The sequence below is a fragment of the Dendropsophus ebraccatus genome, chromosome 12 (assembly GCF_027789765.1).
Source record: "Dendropsophus ebraccatus isolate aDenEbr1 chromosome 12, aDenEbr1.pat, whole genome shotgun sequence".
Lineage (NCBI taxonomy): Eukaryota > Metazoa > Chordata > Amphibia > Anura > Hylidae > Dendropsophus > Dendropsophus ebraccatus.
In genome coordinates, this window is record NC_091465.1 from 82,622,612 (window position 1) to 82,644,478 (window position 21,867).

Consider the following 21,867-nt stretch of genomic DNA (forward strand, 5'->3'; position numbering starts at 1 on the left):
CAGAGAGCACTGTGTCAGACTGGAAAGAATACACGACTTCCTGCAGGACATTCAGCAGCTGATAAGTACTAGAAGACAGGAGATTTTTAAATTTAAGCAATTTGCAAATCTAAATAACTTTGTTGCCCTTTAAGCACCCTCTGGAATGCCACCAGTCTATAACTGGACCAAAGAAAGTTAACTGCTATCTTAGTACTGTAAGGACACCCCTCATGCATCAAAAATAATAACTCACTATAAACTTATGGGTAATGAGAGGATGTTTTCATATGTAAGCTGTGTAAATTCAGACTCAGTATTCACTGGAGATGGAGATGAGTGTGTAAACAATACAGTCGCAGCATTCAGCAAGTAACCTAATCCGATAAACAACAGGAATCCCAACGGGTTTTAACCAGGCAGGTTTCCTCAGGGGATAGGTTGGGCCATGTAATTCATAAGGTCTGCAAAAATGGTATATGTCCAGACCTGCACAGCCACCATGTTGACTGCATACAGCCAACTCACAAATGTACCTGTATCTGACTGTGCTGCTTTACCACCGGCATATAACCCATGCATGGATACATCCATGCAATGTACTAGTTTCTCCTGGTTTGCTGCCTTTACCCACAGTGATACCACACTCAGAAAATTAACTTTTTGGTATGCCCATTTATATACCTATATAATTTGATCAACATGATCATGATAGGTGATGATGTCATCCTGTAGCCGACCCAGAACAGACGACCTTTTCTAACACATGAAACTATATGATTTTTGTTGGTCAGGCCAGTGATCACATGACCCAGTTATTGGTATGCATGAATGCAGCCATGCTGGAATTGAACAGATAGTACTGTAGGATTAATGAGTATGCAGGATTTGGGGGAAAAAACTGGAGTAAAAGAGGAAACAAAGCAAGAATCTATTTGCTAATTGTATTGTAATACCAAGGCTTCACCACTAGGTGTCAGATGTCACATGTAGCAGACTAGAGAGACAAGGAAATGTGATGTATTCACATTGTAATTTATGTTGATGCCACAAGATATCACTCTAGTAGGCTAAAAGAGTAAATGTAATGATACTGAAGCTCACAAAAAAATTCTGACAAGGTGTCTATCATGACTTGCTTACAACCACACGATTAGTAACTTTTTAAATAAAAAGTTAAATGTTACTACAAATGACAGAAGCGCTTTAAATACAGTATTTGTGTATGGGAGAACTGCCTACAGATGACTACGGAAAGGTTTAAGCGTCCCACTGCACCTTGTTGGCATGATTATAGAGGTACTTCTATTTTTGCTAGATGGTTCAGGGGAGGGCGGTATTTGCTATTAGGAACCCATGGTCCGGTTTACATAGGCTGAGCAGGAGACATACATTGTATTCCTCCTGCTCAGTTTACAAGGAAGGGGTTAAGTGGGGATGCAGTGCCCAGAGCCTCCCGCCTGCTGTGCCAAGCGCATTGTGTTCGGCCCAGCAAGAAAGGGGTCAACTGACTTAACCCCTTCCTCCCTGGGTTGGGTGTAGTGTGCACAGTACCCCAGTACCAAATGCTGCAGGAATACTGAGAAGAGCCTGGTACCAGCAGACCTAGACCATTAAGGGTGAGTTGATTTGCTGACCTGTACATTTATAATGGTATGCTGATCTGTATATATATATATATAATGGTATGCTGGGCTGTATATATATATATATATATATATATATATATATATATATATATATAATGGTATGCTGGGCTGTGTATGTATATATATATATATATATATATATATATATATATATATTATGGTATGCTGGGCTGTGTATGTATATATATATATATATATATATATATATATATATATATATATATTATGGTATGCTGGGCTGTGTGTGTGTGTATATATATATATATATGGTATGCTGGGCTGTGTGTGTGTGTGTATATGTATATATATATATATATATATATTTATATTTGTATATTATGGTATGCTGGGCTGTATATATATAATGGCATGCTGGGCTGTGTATATATATATATATATATATATATATATATATATATATAGGGCTGTATATATAATGGTATGCTGGGCTGTATATACTGTATATAATAGTATGCTGGGCTGTATATATATAATGTTATGCTGGGCTGTATATATATAATGGTATGCTGGGCTGTATATACAGTGTATATATAAATATATATATATATATATATATATTTGTATGCTGGGCTGTATATATATAATGGTATGCTGGGCTGTGTATATATAATGGTATGCTGGGCTGTATATATATATATATATATATATATATATATATATATATATATATAATGGTATGCTGGGCTGTATATATATAATATTATGCTGAGCTGTATACAGGGCTGAATTAAAGGGAGGGCACCAGGGGCACGTGCCCAGGGGCCTCCACCACTAGGGGGCCTCCACCAGTCCAAACCCGGAAGTGGTGTCTGGGAACCAGTCCCAAGCGCAAAAAGCATGTGGAAACCCTACCTGGGTTAATCCTGTGTAAGCATCTCCCTCCCGGCAGGCTCAGACTCCCCCCTGGTGGGTCTTTGAATGGATTCTTGCTGTCAAGCTCCCCAGTGCCTGTCCCCTGCCGAGGTCCACACTTCCCCCTAGCCCCTCCCCCTCACAGAGGAGAGGACAACGCAGGACCCCAGCAAGGAAACCTGATCTTTCCAGCAGGGATGTGACATCATGGAGCCTGCTGGAGGATCTGTCACAGCGGCTAACAGACTGAAGGAACAGAGAAGAGACAGAAGAGAGAAGACCTGTCATCTGCCCGGATCAGGTTTGGAGATTAGATTACTACCCTCACCATGCATTAAAATATAATGGATGATGGGGGTTGCAATTGATTTGTCATGTGAGCATACATGTGTCACCAGGCCAACTCCCCTGCTCTGGTGGGCCAGTATAACTTGTCACAAGTGTAGGTACACTATACATAAATACAACTGCACTGTGGGAACATAGCTTTAGGCTTTAAAGACAAAGCTGTGCACCATATGATATATAGCCTGTGTGCAGTGTATGATATATAGCCTGTGTGCAGTGTATGATATACAGCCTGTGTGCAGTGTATGGTATACAGCCTGTGTACAGTGTATGGTATATAGCCTGTGTACAGTGTATGATATATAGCCTGTGTGCAGCATATAACATATAGCCTGTGTGCAGTGTATTATATACAGCCTGTGTGCAGTCAATGATATATACATAGACTCTGTGCAGTGTATGATATATATAGTCTGTGTACAGCCTATGATATATAGCCTGTGTGCAGTGTATGGTATATAGCCTATGTGCAAGGTATGATATTCAGCCTGTTTGCAGTGTATGGTATATAGCTTGTGTGCAGTGTATGGTATATAGCCTGTGTGCAGTGTATGGTATATAGCCTGTGTGCAGTGTATGATATTCAGCCTGTTTGCAGTGTATGGTATATAGCCTGTGTGCACTGTATGATATTCAGCCTGTTTGCAGTGTATGGTATATAGCCTGTGTGCAGTGTATGATATTCAGCCTGTTTGCAGTGTATGGTATATAGCCTGTGTGCAGTGTATGATATTCAGCCTGTTTGCGGTGTATGGTATATAGCCTGTGTGCAGTGTATGATATTCAGCCTGTTTGCAGTGTATGGTATATAGCTTGTGTGCAGTGTATGATATATAGCCTGTGTGCAGCATATGACATGTATCCTGTGTGAAGTGTATGGTATATAGCCTGTGTGCAGTGTATGATACACAGCCTGGGTGCAGTGTATGTTATATAGTCTGTGTGCAGTGTATGGTATACAGCCTTGGTGCAGTGAATGGTATATAGCCTGTGTGCAGCATATGGTACAGTATATACAGCCTGTGTGTAGTGTATGGTATATAGCCTATGTGCAGCATATGGTATATATATATATAGCCTGTGTGCAGCATATGGTGTATATATAGCCTGTGTGCAGCATATGGTGTATATATATATATATATAGCCTGTGTGCAGCATATGGTGTATATATAGCCTGTGTGCAGCATATGGTGTATATATAGCCTGTGTGCAGTGTATGATATATAGCCTGTGTGCAGTGTATGGTATAAAGCATGATATATAGCCTGTGTGCAGCATATGACATGTAGCCTGTGTGCAGCTATATATGCCATAATTCTTAGGGTATAATCACATGTACCATATCCGCTATAGATTGTACACAGGCTTTAAGTACTTCAGGTAGTTTTTATGGTTGGGAACTGAAGATGGGACCTAGACTTGCAAGTCCAGGTTCCTCCAGCGATCCACAACTGCACATGCTAGCTGTAAGGGCTGACACAGTGGGCAAGAGAGCTAAGAAAGTACTAAAGTGCTGTGTTCTTGCATTGAATAAAGTGGGAACACACCGCGATGCTCACCCCTCCCCCATCCTGTCCCTAGGGCCTGGCATCTTCCTCTGGACTGCAGCCTCTAGGGACCATCATATGCAGAACAGAGGAGGATGCTGAGCCATACAGCCAGGAGTGAGTAGGGGTAGGTGCTAAGTCCCCAACAGTAAGAAGCCACCTGTATAGATTGCTGTATGGTTTATTTGTGGGGGGAAGAAAATGAGGGGGCCCCCAACAAAATTGTTGCCCAGGGCCTCCACCAACCTTAATCCGGCCCTGGCTGTATATATATAATGGTATGCTGGGCTGTATATATAATGGTATGCTGGGCTGTATATATATAATGGTATGCTGGGCTGTATATATATAATGGTACGCTGGGCTGTATATATAATGGTATGCTGGGCTGTATATATATAATGGTACGCTGGGCTGTATATATATATAATGTTATGCTGGGCTGTATATATAATGGTATGCTGGGCTGTATATATATAATTGTATGCTGGGCTGTATATATATATATATATATATATATATATATATATATACTGGGCTGTGTTACTAGAGGTATAACCAGTAGGAAGAGGTAGATTGTGATCCCGCTGTATAGAGCTCTGGTGACATCACATCTGTAATACTGTGTCCAGTTCTGGAGACCTCACCTACAGAAAGATACTGATACAGAAATATACAGGTCCAAAGTCCGCTACAAAAATGGTAGAGGGAAGACTGAAAGATTTGAATCTGTATAGTCTGGAGGAAAGCAGAGAAAGGGGAGGACATGATGGAAACTAGGGATGGTCCGAACCCGCCGAGGTTCAGGTTCGGCTGAACCCTAACGCTCGGTATCGGATTCCCGCTGTCTGCCCGCTCCGTGCAGCGGGCGGATACAGCGGGAGGACCGCCTGGAAAACTGGGATACAGCCTATGGCTATGGCTGTATCCCAGTTTTCCAGGCGTTCCTCCCGCTGGATCCGCCCGCTGCACGGAGCGGGCAGACAGCGGTAATCATTGCGAACTCGGTTCGGACCATCCCTAATGGAAACCTTTAAATATGTAAAAGGACTAGATAAGGTTCAGGAGAAAAAAAAACTGAACTCAAGAACAAGAGGACACAGTGAGAGGTTAGTTGGGAAAAAATCAGAAGCAACGTGAGAAAATATTTCTTAACTGAAAGAGTAGTAGTTGCTTGGAACAAACCTCCAGCAGATGTGGTTGGTAAATCTACAATAACAGAATGTAAACCTGTCGGGTATATACATATGTCTATCCTAAGATAAGGGGAATACTGATAGGGAAGAGTAGATGGAGCAGGGGGCTTTTTCTGCCAACAATCTTCTATGTTTCTATGTTACAAAATAGAGCTCCTGGTCCGGGCCGTTGGCAGGCTGGTATTAGGCTGGGAAGGGCCATAAATCATTGTCCATCCTGGTGTTAGGTGGTTTCGATCTTCAAGCCTGGCTGCTTTAAAAAGATCTTAATGAGAGATCGAAACATTGCACATTGATGGGTAGATGACTTATTCTTCACTAATATTGCCGCCTCTATCTATTGTCTGTGAATCTGTGATATACTGTGTTGGCTAAAGGGGTTTATATGCCAGGGCAGCTTTTAAGTTCCAGTCTGGTTCTGCCACCCACTGGCTGTTCTGTGCTAAACGCACTGCTTTGGGCCCAACAAGGAAGGGTTAAAATACTTAAACCCTTTCTTGCTCATCCTGCTCAGCTTAGCCAGTGGGGGGCAGTGGCAATCTACACATCTGACAAAATGATGGATGCTCTGCCCGTCAGAACAGAGCACTTACCCCTCCCTTCTCCTGTGTGTGTCTTTATCTGTACTGCAACCTCTAGGGAAGGTCACATGATCACTAGCGGCTGCAGTGCAGAGAAAGATGCCATACAGTCAGGAAAGAAGAGGAGAACGTGTTGAACTGTCTTCCCACATTGTATTAATGTTAAAATGCAGTTTGGGAATCCAGACTTTCAACACATCACGGGTGCTCTTCCCTGCAGTGCTAATGACTACCATATGTGATTGTGAACTGCAGGTGGGGCCTGGACTAGTTTAGAACCTGCCTGCATTTCACACACGTGCGTCAGGGAGGAGCACCCATAAAGTGCTGAAAGGTTGTGTTACCATGTTGCATTTTTAATTTAAATGCAATGTGGGAACACAGTCCAGCACTTACCCCTCCCCTGCCCCTGGGGGCATTAGTTTGGGGCATTAGCACTTAAATTGCCTGGCATAGCATGAACTCCAGATGCAGGCCTGAGTTTAACATATATTTCACCGATTGTATTTGGATCTACAGTATATATCTAGTACAGTGGTACCCAGGGGCGTAGCTAAAGGCTGATGGGCCCTGGTGCAAAATGTTAGCTTGGGGCCCCCCCATCTCACCCGATCAGGCGAAGTCCTATCTAACGTTATATCCAATTACTCTAATGTGCCACCATGTTCTAATGCACTGCCACTGCCTCCACCTCATGTACTGCACTACTGCCCCCTATAGATAATGGACTGTACTGTGTCATTGTCTAATCATTGTATTCCAATCTTTGACTCTCCAGCTGAAAAACTACAACTCTCATCATAAACTGCCATTTGGAAACGATGGGGGCTGTAGTGCTGCAACCTGAAGAGCCACATGCTGCAAAACTACAACTCCCATAATGAACTGTAAGCAGGGCACAATGAAGTTTGAACTTCTGCAACCTGGAGAAGTCACCTGATATCACCTGCAGTCCTATGTAACACCAAAGATAACAGTGATATCCCTCTGAGTACAGATAATGTAGTAGTCACCTGCAGTCCTATGTAACACCACAGATAACACAGTGATATCTCTGAGTATAGATAATGTAGTAGATGTGTCCTGCAGTCCTATGTAACACCACAGATAACACAGTGATATCCCTCTGAGTACAGATAATGTAGTAGCTGTCACCTCAGGGCGCCCCTACTAATTGATGTTCTACAAAATAAGAAAAGTGTCATACAGTGACTCACAGGTGACGTCTTCTTTGATCTGAGGCGTCACTTTCCCTTTTCCTCTCCATCCGGCCCAGACCTCCATGATGATTCCTTCCAGATACGTTTCATCTTTTCAGAACCTGTGAGACAAACAATTTAGGCTCCGCACATTTCTAGCAACTTCCTTCCCTTTCTCCCTCCTGTAGGCTCCCATAGTAACTGCGCTGTGTGGGATGCCCCCTGTATGTAGGATCCCCTGCTGTGCCCCCTGTATGTAGGATCCCCTGCTGTGCCCCCTGTATGTAGGATCCCCTGCTGTGCCCCCTGTATGTAGGATTCCCTGCTGTGCCCCCATGAGCTAATAATGCCCCTAGAGGTGGCCCCCATGAACTAATAATGCCCCCAGAGGTGCCCCCATATACTAATAATGCCCCCAGAGTTGCCCCCATATACTAATAATGCCCCCAGAGGTGCCCCCATATACTAATAATGCCCCCAGAGGTGCCCCCATATACTAATAATGCTCCCAGAGGTGCCCCCATATACTAATAATGCCCCCAGAGGTGCCCCCATGAACTAATAATGCCCACAGAGGTGCCCCCATATACTAATAATGCCCCCAGAGGTGCCCCCATATACTAATAATGCTCCCAGAGGTGCCCCCATGAGCTAATAATGCCCCCAGAGGTGCCCCCATGAACTAATAATGCCCCCAGAGGTGCCCCCATATACTAATAATGCCCTCAGAGGTGCCCCCATATACTAATAATGCCCCTAGAGGTGCCCCCATATACTAATAATGCCCCCAGAGGTGCCCCCATATACTAATAATGCCCCCAGAGGTGGCCCTCATGAACTAATAATGCCCCCAGAGGTGCCCCCATATACTAATAATGCCCCTAGAGGTGCCCCCATGAACTAATAATTCCCCCAGAGGTGCCCCCATGAACTAATAATGCCCCCAGAGGTGCCCCCATGAACTAATAATGCCCCCAGACGTGCCCCCATATACTAATAATGCCCCCAGAGGTGCCCCCATACACTAATAATGCCCCCAGAGGTGCCCCCATATACTAATAATGCCCCCAGAGGTGCCCCCATGAGCTAATAATGCCCCCAGAGGTTCCCCCATATGCTAATAATGCCCCCAGAGGTGCCCCCATGAACTAATAATGCCCCCATAGGTGCCCCCATGAACTAATAATGCCCCCAGAGGTGCCCCCATGAACTAATAATGACCCAGAGGTGCCCACATATACTAATAATGCCCCCGGAGGTGCCCCCATAAACTAATAATGCCCCCAGAGGTGCCCCCATGAACTAATAATGCCCCCAGAGGTGCCCCCATGAGCTAATAATGCCCCCAGAGGTGCCCCCATGAGCTAATAATGCCCCCAGAGGTGCCCCCATATACTAATAATGCCCCCAGAGGTGCCCCCATGAACTAATAATTCCCCCAGGGGTTCCCCCATGAGCTAATAATGCCCCCAGAGGTGCCCCCCATGACCTAATAATGCCCCCAGAGGTGCCCCCACATACTAATAATGCCCCCAGAGGTACCCCCATGACCTAATAATGCCCCCAGAGGTGCCCCCCCATGACCTAATAATGCCCCCAGAGGTGCCCCCCATGACCTAATAATGCCCCCAGAGGTGCCCCTATATACTAATAATGCCCCCAGAGGTGCCCCCATATACTAATAATGCCCCCAGAGGTACCCCCATGACCTAATAATGCCCCCAGAGGTGCCCCCCCATGACCTTATAATGCCCCCAGAGGTGCCCCCCATGACCTAATAATGCCCCCAGAGGTGCCCCTATATACTAATAATGCCCCCAGAGGTGCCCCCCATGAACTAATAATGCCCCCAGAGGTGGCCCCCATATACTAATAATGCCCCCAGAGGTGGCCCCCATATACTAATAATGCCCCCAGAGGTGCCCCCATATACTAATAATGCCCCTAGAGGTGGCCCCCATATACTAATAATGCCCCCAGAGGTGCCCCCATACACTAATAACGCCCCCAGAGGTGCCCCCATATACTAATAATGCCCCTAGAGGTGCCCCCCATGACCTAATAATGCCCCCAGAGGTGCCCCCCATGACCTAATAATGCCCCCAGAGGTGCCCCCATATACTAATAATGCCCCCAGAGGTACCCCCATGAACTAATAATGCCCCCAGAGGTGCCCCCATATACTAATAATGCCCCCAGAGGTACCCCCATGACCTAATAATGCCCCCAGAGGTGCCCCCCCATGACCTTATAATGCCCCCAGAGGTGCCCCCCATGACCTAATAATGCCCCCAGAGGTGCCCCTATATACTAATAATGCCCCCAGAGGTGCCCCCCATGAACTAATAATGCCCCCAGAGGTGGCCCCCATATACTAATAATGCCCCCAGAGGTGGCCCCCATATACTAATAATGCCCCCAGAGGTGCCCCCATATACTAATAATGCCCCTAGAGGTGGCCCCCATATACTAATAATGCCCCCAGAGGTGCCCCCATACACTAATAACGCCCCCAGAGGTGCCCCCATATACTAATAATGCCCCTAGAGGTGCCCCCCATGACCTAATAATGCCCCCAGAGGTGCCCCCATATACTAATAATGCCCCTAGAGGTGCCCCCCATGACCTAATAATGCCCCCAAAGGTGCCCCCATATACTAATAATGTCCCCAGAGGTGCCCCCATATACTAATAATGCCCCCAGAGGTGCCCCCATGAACTAATAATGCCCCCAGAGGTGCCCCCCATATACTAATAATGCCCCCAGAGGTGCCCCTAAAAAAACAAACATCATACTCACCTAATTCGTACTGTGTGGCTGCAGGGCTCTGCTCTTCCTCCTCTTCGGGCTCCATCTTGCGAGCCGCAGGGACTGGACTTCCGGCAGCCGTGATGACGTCACATGATAACGCCTGCCGGAGAGGTCACGGCACGGCCTCCCATAGGCTGCTGGTATGAAGTGCCGGCAGCCTATGGGAGAGAATACAGGAGGAGGACGCTGACAGGTCCTGCTCCTGTATTCTGATCGCTTTAATGTTCCGCCCGCTCACTGTGCTCACTGTGCAGGCGGAACATCAAAGCGATCTGTGCATCCTGAGAAGCTGCGCGGCCGCAGCTTCTCGGGATGCTCAGAGACAGGCCCCCCTAGCGTAGGGGCCCGGTCGCCATGGCGACCGCTCCGACCCCTATAGCGACGCCACTGGTGGTACCTTGATTTAAGAGCGTTTTGGTTTAAGAACTCACAGTTTTTCAAAATTGTGACTTGGTATAAGAGCATTGCTTTGGTGTAAGAGCTCCCTGTACTGGGTGGGAGGGGGAGTGGAGGAGGGGCATGGCCGGCATAGTGGGGTCTACAGCCCTGTACTCTGACCCAGGAAGTCTCCCTCACCTTCCAAATCATAGCAGATCCACTTCAGGCTGGGGCTTACATCAGAGGACAGGACTGTGGAGGTAATCTCTCCATAGCTGTAACCCCTCTCTCCCCGGACAGAGAGCGCTGCATGTATGTGCCCACATCTGCCCTGCTCATTGCTTCATGCTCCCTGCAGTCTCTGTCAGCCCTTGTGTTTCCCATCCTCTCCATTACTGTACAGTAACTTATAATATCACAGATTCTGCTGTTTCTGAATGTTTGTTTCATCTGTTTTACATGTTATTCACAATAATAAATCATTATTTGGGGGGTTTGGAACCAATTGTCTGCATTTCTATTATTTCTTATGGGAAAATTTGCTTGGTTTAAGAGTGGATTTGGATTACGAGCGCCGTCCCGGAACGAATTATGCTCGTAATCCAAGGCACCAGTGTATTTTGTGTGTGCATTGTCTGTCTCTCTAATGTCAGGAGGGGAGGGGGATTAACTATGGGGAGAAGAGAGCCTTACAATAGAAAGTGGGACCTAACTACTCAAAAGGGATCTAACTATAACTACAGAGAAGGAGGACTAACTACTTGGGTGGGCACGAAAAGCCCTTATTATGTGGGACTCAAATGGATCACTATTACTTAGGGGGCATTGTTACATGTGGGGAAGGTGCTGGAATGAGGAAGCTTTTGTTTGGCAAATTCTGCTGGTATCGTATGTTTACACCTTATGTTGCTTGTTGGTTTAGGACCCTACTGTTTCCTTTATATGAGCTTTATCATGACCCCAGATTTGGTCATGTGGTACAATACCGCAAACAATGCGAGACCCAGGCAGATGAATGTAGGTTATTGTTTTTGATCACCCATTTCCCAGGCTTATACCTACTCCCCATAAACTCCCCTGCCGGGACACCCCCTTTGACTTGGGATTTTGGGTTTTGGGATTTTGGGGGTGCAATACATGATGGAGATTGGTATCTGGTCTACGAGTCTAAGGATATTATGCTAAATACATAAAATTAAATACATTTAAATTAAAATATATATATATTATTTTTTTAATTGGTTTTTACACTTCATGGGTCAAGTCAGGTTTATGAAGTGTAAGTTGTTAAGTGGTGATGCAATAGTAGTACATAGTGCACTGTTCCTTACTGTAAAGGAGAGGGGAAACCCTTTGTAATGATGGGAATCCCCACTCTAAATGGGGTCTCCTACTCAAGAGTAAAAAACCTCTGCTCCTGGGCGATCCAGTATCTGCTGAGCTGGAGGAATACACTGTATGCCTCGGGCACAATTTCCCAGGCAGGGCCTAAGTGAGGGTGCACAGCATCCCCACTTAACCCCCAAGGTTGAGCTAAATGCATGTCAAAATGATGATGAGAGGTTACTTACCACTCTCGGCTCCTGGATTTGTCTCCATCTTCTTCTGCAGCCTCTAGTGATGTTCATGGAACCTAACTATAAACAGAGAGGTGGACCTTATTACTGAGAGCATTCCTAACTACATAGAGAGAGGACATAATGGGCCTAATTGTATTCTGGGCGCATTAAGAGGGCCCTTTTACTGCATGGGGTTTAAATGGGGTACCATTACTGTGAGGGGTATTATTACCATGGGGAACTATAGATTGGGGGTTTGTACAAAAATGTCTATTTCTAGAAGCTAATATGGTAACTTTTTCTGTAACGTCTGATTTTTAACCACTACCACATAACTACTGTCACAATCTATAAGGAAATGACATGGACTCGCTTCAGGGCTGCGTGGAACTTGTCAAAATACAATGCGGTGAAGTGTGACTTTTCCGTTCTTCAAAGCTTTGCTGATATTGATCATGAAGGGAACAAGGGTCGGGCTGCTAGTTTGGGGCAATACGACTGGTTGTGGAGAGTTTTGTAATCATTGTCTACTTTCACCTGTGATGACAAGGCCCTCAGGCTATAGAACCGGAGACTACAAGATTGTTGGTTTTGCCATGTGACGATGACTTTGTGTTGATAAGTTTAATCCTCGTAGTGAAATTAAGTATTACAGAGTTCACACTGTTTCTGATTCATGTAATACACAGAATGGTCAGGTCCTTCAGGGCAAAGCTAATGGGTGAGGGTCCTGAATGAGGACCCCCTGGACGGTCCCAAGAATCGCTAATAGAATATTAAAAGATTTGTTTGGCACATTTAGCTCCTTAGTGTAGGTAGGAGACGGGTTATAAGAGCTGATGGAGGGCCGCCAACAAGAGCAGGGATCCCTCCTAAACCCCTTCCCGGACATGTTTGTAATTCCTCATCTCTAAAGAGCCATATCTCTGTTATTTTCCCATATACAGAGCCACATGAGGGCTTGTTTATTGGCAAGAATAATTGAACTTTTTTAATGATACTTGACCATGAAATGTAAAAAAAAAAAAAAAGTTTTAAGTAGAGATGAGCGAACCGAGTCGCCCAAACCCACATTAACTATTCAACCAAACTTTTTGCAAAGTTCAGACAGGTTCAGGAAGAGCGACCGCACGTCTAAATAGAAAGTTATTCTCATTTGTCCGGGATCCACCGTCGTCTTCTCGAGGCTCTCCGGTCCCATCCCCTCAGCTTTTCCTGGTGAGGGCCTGCTCAGCCAATCACAGGCTGACTGGGATGGGTCAGCTCCACAGCCTGTGATTGGTTTAGTGGGCTGTAACTCTTGTCTCTAAAGTTCAGCCCTCTCAGCCAATGACAGGCTTTGATGCTGTCCTGTCCCAGTCAGCCTGCGATTGGCTGAGTGGGACTTCTTTGGAGAAGAACCAGACCGGAGAAGAAGGATCCCAGGGAAGTGTAAGTATATTGAGCGACTCATTAAAGTTCCATTCGGCACAAAACAAACTTTACAATAAAGTTCGACCAACCTAACGAACTTTTGACAAGTTCGCTCCTCTCTAGTTTTAAGAGATTTTATTTTGCTGATGTTATGTAACTTTTACCAAAGTGTCCATTAAAGAACCAAGCTTTGTATTGACAGATATTGAAGTTCTTCATATTTCCATCTATGGAGCAGATATTCAATTATATCTAATACAGTGGTACCTTGGTTTAAGAGTAACTTGGATTGGGAGTGTTTTGCAAGAAGAGCTCACAGTTTCAAAATTGTGACTTTGCTTGCTTTGGTTTAAGAGCTCCCCGCAGTGGGTGGGAGGGCGAGTGGGAGGGAGGCGCATGGTCTGCACAGGGTGGTCTACAGCACAGTACTCTGACCCAGGAAGTCTCCCTCACCTTACAAATCATGGCAGATCCACTTCAGGCTGGGGCTTGCCTCAGGGGACAGGATTGTGGTGGTAATGTCTTTATAGCTGTAACCCCTCTCTCCCCTGTCAGAGAGTTCTGTTATACTGTGCTCACCCTATACCCTGCTCATTCCTTCATCCTCCTTGCAGTCTCTGTGAGGTCCCCCAGTCTTCAGGAGACCCTCCATGTGAGGTCCCCCAGTCTCCAGCAGCCGCTCCATGTGAGGTTCCCCAGTCTCCAGCAGCCGCTCCATGTGCGTTCCCCCAGTCTCCAACAGCCGCTTCATGTGAGGTTCCCCAGTCTCCAGCAGCCGCTCGATGTGAGGTCCCCCAGTTTCCAGCAGCCGCTCCATGTGAGCCCCCCCAGTCTCCAGCAGCCGCTCCATGTGAGGTCCCCCAGTCTCCAGCAGCTGCTTCATGTGAGGTCCCCCAGTCTCCAGCAGCCGCTCCATGTGAGGTCCCCCAGTCTCCAGCAGCCGCTCCATGTGAGGTCCCCCAGTCTCCAGCAGCTGCTCCATGTGAGGTCCCCCAGTCTCCAGCAGCCGCTCTATGTGAGGTCCCCCAGTCTACAGCAGCCGCTCCATGTGAGATCCCCCAGTCTCCAGCAGCCGCTCCATGTGAGGTCCCCCAGTCTCCAGCAGCTGCTTCATGTGAGGTCCCCCAGTCTACAGCAGCCGCTCCATGTGAGATCCCCCAGTTTCCAGCAGCCGCTCCATGTGAGCCCCCCCAGTCTCCAGCAGCCGCTCCATGTGAGGTCCCCCAGTCTCCAGCAGCTGCTTCATGTGAGGTCCCCCAGTCTCCAGCAGCCGCTCCATGTGAGGTCCCCCAGTCTCCAGCAGCTGCTCCATGTGAGGTCCCCCAGTCTCCAGCAGCCGCTCCATGTGAGGTCCCCCAGTCTACAGCAGCCGCTCCATGTGAGATCCCCCAGTCTCCAGCAGCCGCTCCATGTGAGGTCTCCCAGTCTCCAGCAGCTGCTTCATGTGAGGTCCCCCAGTCTGCAGCAGCCGCTCCATGTGAGGTCCCCCAGTCTCCAGCAGCCGCTCCATGTAAGGTCCCCCAATCTCCAGCAGCCGCTCCATGTGAGATCCCCCAGTCTCCAGCAGCCGCTCCATGTGAGGTCCCCCAGTCTGCAGCAGCCGCTCCATGTTAGGTCCCCCAGTCTCCAACAGCCGCTCCATGTGAGGTTCCCCAGTCTCCAGCAGCCGCTCCATGTAAGGTCCCCCAGTCTCCAGCAGCTGCTTCATGGGAGGTCCCCCGGTCTCTAGCAGCCGCTCCATGTAAGCCTCCCCCAGTCTCCAGCAGCCGCTCCATGTGAGGTCCCACAGTCTCCAGCAGCCGCTCCATGTGAGGTCCCCCAGTCTCCAGCAGCCGCTCCATGTAAGGTCCTCCAGTCTCCAGCAGCTGCTTCATGTGAGGTCCCCCAGTCTGCAGCAGCCGCTCCATGTGAGGTCCCCCAGTCTCCAGCAGCCGCTCCATGTGAGGTCCCCCAGTCTCCAGCAGCTGCTTCATGTGAGGTCCCCCAGTCTCCAGCAGCCGCTCCATGTGAGGTCCCCCAGTCTGCAACAGCCGCTCCATGTGAGGTCCCCCAGTATCCAGCAGCCCTTTCATGTGAGGTCCCCCAGTCTCCAGCAGCCGCTCCATATGAGGTCCCCCAGTCTCCAGCAGCTGCTCCATGTGAGGTCCCCCAGTCTCCAGCAGCCGCTCCATGTGAGGTCCCCCAGTCTCCAGCAGCCGCTCCATGTGGGGTCCCCCAGTCTCCAGCAGCTGCTCCATGTGAGGTCCCCCAGTCTCCAGCAGCCGCTCCATGTGGGGTCCCCCAGTCTCCAGCAGCTGCTCCATGTGGGGTCCCCCAGTCTCCAGCAGCCGCTCCATATGAGGTCCCCCAGTCTCCAGCAGCCGCTCCATGTGCGTTCCCCCAGTCTCCAACAGCCGCTTCATGTGAGGTCCCCCAGTCTCCAGCAGCTGCTCCATGTGAGGTCCCCCAGTCTCCAGCAGCCGCTCCATGTGAGGTCCCCCGCATGCTCCTCTCCCTGCTCGGTGACCTAGATAGCCCCATAGATTACACTGGATGTCCATCTTGATCTTGTGGGAGGTGAGCTAAGAGTGAATGCACTGTGCACAGATATCTCCTGTCTTTGTGAAAAACTGGGTAAATGATCTGACATACTCCCCCCATGGTCTGTTAGAAAGTCTCAGAACTTTTCTTTATGTCATCTTTGGTTTATTGATTTAGTTGTAAGCTAGGGCTCCCCCGCTATGGTGGTTCACACAAGCTATGGCAACATTGTGGTGTTATACAAACTCCAGGGCGACTTGAATGAATTCCTGGGACAGCTCACCAGACTTTTTCTATTACTTCTAATGATATTTCCCTTATTGTATGTTTACGCCTCGCTTGTTGGTTTAGGACTCTACTGTTTCCTTTATGTGATCTTTATCTAACATATAGGTACAAGCACCTGAAGTTCCAGTTTCCTCACGTTCTGCCTTCTAAATACCGTACCATATAAAAAGAGACAGATCAGTGGTGTGTGGACACTTTGGCTGAAGGACGAACCTAGACGAGCGGAGAGTAATGTAAGTGTATACTAGCCCCATTATATGGGTATTGAGCGGCATGGTTAGTGTATGACACTCAGTTATCATTGTTCTGCAATGTTACTTCAGCATTATATGGCATTGTATAACAATATTTTGGTTTGTAGTACATGTCTTTTTTGAGTAAATTTTTATATTGACCGCCGCCCATCACACTATATCTCCACACAGAAACCCTGTGGATGAGCCACATACACTACTAGTTTCTCCTTCTCTCCATTTCAGGGTATGGGACCAGAGCTGGGCTGTCTGCCAGTACTGCACACACAGGGACGTCCTCTTCCTTACTTCTCTGGTCAATCACAGCACTACATACTTCTTTTTGCTATACTAGGATATAGTGATTGCAGTGGTCTGAAGAGGCTGGCACTGTGCTGGGGGAGGATTTACACATTACAGTACTAGATGGATATAAGGGAGAAGGGGTTACTGATGCACGGGCTTTGCAAGATACTATATAAGTAAGAAAGAAATAAGCAGCAGCATAGATGCTGGAGTCAGAAGGTTATATACATTTTTAATTTACTTCTATTATAAAATCTCCAGTCTTCCAGTACTTATCAGCCGCTGTATGTTCTTCAGAAACTGGTCTTTCCAGTCTGACACAGCGCTCTCTGCTGCCACCTCTGTCCATGTCAGGAACTGTCCAGAGCAGGAGAGGTTTTCTATGGGGATTTACTGCTTCTCTGGACAGTTCCTGACATGGACAGAGGTGGCAACAGAGAGCACTATGTCAGGCTGGAAAGAATACACCACTTCCTGCAGGCTCCATTCACTTCAATGGAACTGAGTTCTAAAATCTGCACCCAACCTGGAGACAAGAGTGGTGCTGTCTCTGGAAGAAAATGGCCATGTTTTTCTAGTGCTGGATAATCCCTCTAAGGGACATCATGTTGCAGAACCCGAGAAAACATTATCTGGTTGATACAACTGAGACAAAGACAAGCAGATGCCTACTAGCCACCCAGATGCCAAAAGGACATGTTTTAGATATTTTTGGCCTGTATTTTTGTACAGTATTTGTATCACTTGTGTTCAGTAGGGAATGCAGGATGACTGTTGGCGACTTGTGTTCCAGTGGCTGGAATCCATTCAAGATGAGGTTTTCCATCTTACTATTCATCAGTCTTACTGGTAAGTGCTTTGTGCTTCTTCTTCTGCTTTTATGTATATTCACTTTCTGGCCACAGTTTGTTTTTGCTGGAATAACGGGTCCATGACTGGTTTCTGTTATAGTATGCTTCAAGGGATTATTCATTCTATATAATGGATCCATTTGCTTGTTTTCAGAACTGGTCATATTTCTTGATTGGCTGATTGTTTGCTGATTGAGCTTTCTGGCGTCTCTATCCTCTTTAGGCTATGTTCACACTACGTAAGTCTCCGGACATAGAGCGTTCCGTGAATAAGCTTCCGGAGACTTACGTAGTTTGCGTACAATGGGAAGTATAGGAAGTACGGCTGCACAGTTCACACTACGTACGAACTTACGCAAGGATCGTACGCGCCGCCATAAGAAATGAGCCAGACCGTTGTTTGAGGACGAAAATGCCGTAACTTACGCCCGTAGCGTAACATGCGGTCCCGTACGTAGTGGTGATTTCTTCATTTTTCCAGCTTTTTGTGGCGATCCAAAAGGTTCTTTGGGGTGTTCGGGGCTAGGCGAAGCTTTCCAAGTAAAAGACCGCTGACAGGTCGCTACGTAGGGGGCTCGGGAAGCGTAAGTAGACAGCGGGCGTAAGTTCGCACTCCGTACGTAGCCGGCCGCAACTAGCATAAATCCCCGGCCGGAGTTTAACGCGTATATGTCCGGCCGCGGAAATATGCGGCCGGACATATACGCAGTGTGAACATAGCCTTAGTCTGTCTTATTCTGACTAAATGGCTTCATATGGATTGATGACTGCCACGTGTTGCCTATGTCTTATCTAGTCTGCTATATGTTGCCTATATCTTTTCCAGTCTGTCCTGGTCTGGCTATCTGGTTTCATAAGGATTGGTATTATTTTGGCTTGCATGGCTGCCATGCGTTGTGTGTGTCTTTTGCAGTCTGTGTCATTCTGGCTATGGTTTCATATGGATTGATACTGTTTGGTATGCATGGTGGCCACGTGTTGTCTATGTCTTGTCTAGTCTGTTGTCTCATCCTGGTTATGGGGTTTCAAATGCATTGATGTTGATTGATTGGTTAATTTGCATGGCGGCCAAGTGTTGTCTATGTCTTTTGCAGTTTGTGATATGTAAGTTTTAGAATTTGGCTTTGGAAGCTTTTCTGGTATTAATAGTATTTTTTCCCACTTTTCTCTCTTATCATAAATTAAAGATGAAGCCTGGATAAGCAGTTCAGTGACCAATCAGAATTGTTTTTCATATTTCAGATCTTTCGACTGTATTAACACAAATCTCAGCAACCACATCAACATCTTCCACAGGTGAGTCACTCACCAGTCATCGGGGTTAATGCAAGAGGTATATGCCCCAATGACACTGGTACCAACCAATGGGAATGCAACCGCTCAAGATGGATCTACAGTCTCTAAATAATGACCAGGTCATTTGGTCATCTGTGGACAGTGCACGATGGGCCCAATGACAATCGTATCAGCGGAAACCACAGATTATCAATATTATCTATCCACTATCAGTTATGTGTTATGGGATATATTATCACTGTATATCATACACAGCAGCATATATCACCTATATATCATTAGTTTATTCCAACATCTAGAGCACATCAGATAAAACTACATCAATGCAATGACATTCTATAGCATCACTTACAGATATCCCAGCTCACAATCGCCAAAACGTTAATAACATTTCTACCCTGGAGAACAAAAATATAGACACAATAAGATCCCCATAAGTGTGCCCTTAACTCATCTTCCATTACCGACCAGTTCTTCTCCATCAGTTCCTCCAATCCCCCTCCAGATCTTCCTCCTGCCTCTAATTCATACACCTGACCACCATTCACTGTCGGAAATTATGGCTTTTCCTTTGGCTGGTTATTTACTATTTGATATGTTAGCTTGGTCAGTGATAACCAGAGGAAAAGACAAGGACATGTACAGTGAGCCCTGTGCTGTTCCCGACCACTGTCCCTACTGATAGCCCTAGGCAGATACGGACAACCACGAGGACGGTGCCTGCTATTTTATAGGTGATATAGGTAACACAGACAAACACAATAATTCCAAATGGACAATCTGGGTCGGCAACGGTGGGCAGCAAAGGCACAAAATCAAGATCCGTAGAATAGTCAAAAGTCAGGCGGTACAGTCAAAGGCGGGCGGAAAACAGGAAAGGTCAGGGTACAAAAAGCCAAAGGTCAGAATCAGACAGATCCACAGAGTGTAAAGCTCAGCAGAGAATTCCTCAATAGCCAGCAGAGATGTGGTGGACCATGGGTCGTATATACTGTATATAGAACCAGATGCCTTGTCCAGGAATGATTGGACCGCACCTCTGATTAACACCCAACACATCTCAGCATGAACACCCTGACTGGCCGAGGTACTCAAGGGAAACACAACCCAGTGCAGCGGAAAGGAACCTGACTAGCAGCACCCTAAAAGCTACAGAGAGTCCAGCAGGAGAATTAACCCCTAGGTTGCCGGAAGCAAAGATAGACCTGTGTTCAGACAGGGTCCAGGACACTGCAGAGTAAACCCCAAATAAAGAAAACCACCACCTTCTCGGCCGCAAGATACACAAACATCTCCCGATCCAATAACCTAAGCTAGAATGAGTTTATCTTTTCCTTCACTCCTTCATTGTTTCCATCTTGTTTTTCATCCAAATCATTCAATTATCTTCATCTCCTTTGTCTTTCTTCCTCTTACCTTTCCTTTCATCTTTTTTCCTCTTCTTCATCTTCATCTCACGTATTTTTATCTTCCTCCCTTCCTTCTTTTTCACTGTTCTTTGCCTTTTTCTTCTTCTTTTCTTGTTTATCTTCATCTTCTTTGTCTTTTTTCCCCTGCTCGCCCTCCTCTTATTATTCATATTGTCTCTTTCCTCCCCCATACACTTTCCTCAACATCTTCTGTGTTTTATCACCCTCTTCTCATTCATCTTCATCATCTTCATTTCATCTTCTAATTCCTTTATATCTCCTCGTCTTATCCTTCTTCTTTGTCTTCAGTGTATTTTCTTCCTTCATTTCTTTTTACTCATCCTTATCTTCTTTTTCATCTCTCTGATTTTCCTGTCTCTTCTTCTCCATTATTATCTGCATCTTCTTTTAGCCTCCCTTTCTTTTATTTTTAGCTTCTTTCCCTTTTTTATTCATCTTCTCCTTTATTTTCCTTGTTTTCGTCTCCTTATTTTACTTTTCTTTGTCTTTACTGTTTATTTTCCACCTTTCCCATCTTCTTATTCATCTTATTCTTCTTATGATGCAAGTTCATAATTGTATTATTTATCACCTTATTTATTAATACAATACTGAGTCTTACTTTTTTCTTCATTCATGAACATCATTTCGGCATTTTTTATCTTTTTTTTTTATACCTTTTATCCTTCTTTTAGTCATCTTCTTCTCTTTCATCTTCCTTTTCTTTGTCTTCAGCATCTTTTCCTTTCTCCACTCTATATAATTTATCTTCATTGACCTATTCAACTTTTTCTTCCACCCCTTTTTTACATTCATCTTCTTTTCCCGTCCTTTTCCTCATCTTCTCACTCATTGTTTCTGCATATGTATTCATCATCTTTGTCTTTTTCCTGTTCTTTTCATTCCTCTTCATATTCTTTGCCTTTTCCATCTTATTTTTCTTTACTTCTTGTCATTACTTTTTATTGTCTCCTTTGACTTTTCCTTCATCTTCCTTCATGTATTTATCTTCATTCTTTTCTTCCTGTTTTTATACTCGTTTATCATCACTTTATTTTTCATCATCTTCTTCTTCCTCTTCTCATTGATCATCTTGCTTATCTTCTTTGCCTTATTCTTCTGTCTTGTCTTCTCATCTTCATCTTCTCTTCAGCATTTTTTCTTCCTCTTCTCATACTTTTTTTCTTTTTTTATCTCATTCTCTCCGCCATCTTATTTGTCTACTTGATCATCTTTTTGTGCATCATCTGAAGCCATCACCATCCTTAGTAATAGTCTTGTATTTACTTTACTAGTCAGAATTCCATAATAATTTTTTTATCCACTGGTATCTTCCCTGTAGGTCTTCTCTATCAGTATGGAGAAGGACTTGATAATTCAGCTATAGCTTCAGACGATGAGGCAACACTTATACAGCTGAATATGAGTA